The sequence below is a fragment of the Dama dama genome, chromosome 14 (genome assembly GCF_033118175.1).
Source record: "Dama dama isolate Ldn47 chromosome 14, ASM3311817v1, whole genome shotgun sequence".
Classification (NCBI taxonomy): Eukaryota; Metazoa; Chordata; class Mammalia; order Artiodactyla; family Cervidae; genus Dama; species Dama dama.
The window spans coordinates 21194155-21196365 of NC_083694.1; the positions used below are offsets into that span (position 1 = coordinate 21194155).

At 42.9% G+C, this 2211-nt stretch overlaps 1 pseudogene; it reads left to right on the forward strand.

Moving 5' to 3' along the window:
• The first annotated feature begins 847 nt into the window (after positions 1–847).
• LOC133069578 (small ribosomal subunit protein uS13-like) lies at positions 848–1302 on the forward strand (annotated as a pseudogene).
• Positions 1303–2211: the final 909 nt, after the last annotated feature.

Here is a 2211-nt window from a genome sequence, read left to right on the forward strand (position 1 = left end):
GCCAAGTATTAATAGATAGATAGATGTTAACAGGTAGATAGATAGATAGATAACAGGTAGGGAGAGATAATCACATGTCATATACCTAAAATCAGACTGAAGGGATTGTGTAAAATAATGAGATAAAAGTTAAAGATATATTAAGTATTACAAGATCCTTAAAAATTAAAGATAATGCTAACTGAGGTGATCAAAGAAGATTTCATAAAATTTTGAAGAGTCCTGATAAGAAGTGTGGAGTTCAATAAACAGGGATAAATAAGAACGGACATAACAAAAAAGCAAGAATATGAGCAAAAACATGAAGGTCAAAATTAAAGAAGGGCATGGCTCTCTTGCTGCTTTTTCTCCACGTATGTTACCAACCTCCATGTCTTATCTATTAGACTCCTTCAGTGTATCTTCCATCTTTGCTTTATATCCAATTCCCTTTACCATTTTCCCCATGTGGACCTTCAGTGCTTTCCTCCACCTAGGCTACAGTGACGATCTTCCACTCATTTTTCCTCTTCGGATTAATTCATGCGCTGCTTTGTTAAACACAGATGACAAACGTGATTGAGTCCCCAACACCTACTGAATGAAACCCTAAATCCCTACCCTAATATTTAATGTCCCAATTCATCATTCTAGTTTTGCGTTTCAAAATTGCTCTTAATGCAGATACACAGAGGTCAAGGAACAAGTGAAGAAGTCAAGTCACAAGAGGACTGAGAACCAACTAAGAAAGTCATGTGTGACCTTGGAGAGTCCAGTCTCAACAGAGTGATGGGACAGAACCCCAATGAGCATGAAAAAGCTAAGGCATAAAGGGGAGCCAAAGAGGTCCTCCAGCGGGGCCTCCACCATGTCTCTAGGAATCCCTGAGAAGTTACAGCACATTTTGTGAGTCCTCAAGACCAGCATCAATGGGCGGTGGGAAACTGCCTTTGTCATCACTCCAGTGAAGGGCGTGGAGCTCTAGTATACTCAGGCGGTGTCGAGGAAAGCAGAGATCAAGCTCTCCATGAGGGCGGGAGAGTTACAGAGAATGAGGGGGCATGTGTGATCACCACCATGTAGAATCTACGCCAATGCAAGATGCCAGATTGTTTCTCATGGACAGAAGGACGTGAGGGATAGAAAATACAGCCGAGTCCTGGCCAACAGTCTAGACAACAAGCTCTGTGAAGACCCGCATCAACTGAAGAAGATTTGGGCCCACAGAGGGCTTCCTGCTTCTGGGGACCTTGTGTCTGAGGCTGACACACCAGGACCACGGGCTGTTCTGGCAGCACCATGGATGTGTCCAAGAAGAAATAAATGTGTGGCCTTTGTCTGTCAAAAAGGCAGAGGGTGGGGAGCTGAAGAGCTGACGGTAGCTAGAGGACATAATTTAAGAGGAAAATTAGCCCTGAAAGGTGATAGGCTATTACAGTAGGGGAGTCAGAAGTAACAAGGAGCAGCTTCTTGCTGGAGTTGGTAGTAGAAGATGGTGGCGGTTGTGTTTCTGTGAGTGTTGGGCTGGATCGGAAGAGAGGAGATAGAGTCTCTGAGTCCCTTATCCAAAATCATAGCAAAGAGAGGTGCTCACGCACAACCAGGGAAAAATGAGGAACAAGTCAAAGGTTCTCACCAAGCCAACCATCTGCACAGAAATCTTGAAAACATTTTTAAGAACCACAGCTTTGAGTAGAAAATTCGTTTCAGCATATTTTTGGAAAGGAGGAGGGAGTATTAATTAAATATAAACTTATTTGCGTATTTGTTTATTCCCCCAACTCATCCCAGAAAGAATCTAAGGCAGCCACAAAGCGCGATGTGCTGGATAAAAGCCACCACATCCTGGATATGAGCTAAACTCCTTTGGCCACCAGTCCTATAAGACCCAAGCAAATTGATCATAAACAAAGAGCTCAAAGCACCAAGCTTTCAAACAGAAAGAAATAAAACTAGGAAGGGCCATGATGAGAAGGGGCAGTTCCCCCAGGTGTACCTGAGTGCTGAGCTGCTTCCCACCACATCAAAAGCAATGGCACAGCCCCTAACTCCAATTGCTGAAACATTTTAACAGCTGGGAATTAAAATAAGCTGTCAGCCAGCTCAAAAAGATTTTTTAATTCAAAATAAATCAGGCTAACAACCTGCAGATGTTTGGAAAGAAACTGTTTGGGTGACTCATTTTCAAAACCCAATTCCCTAACTTTGCCATTTCAGAGTTTCTGAATGGCT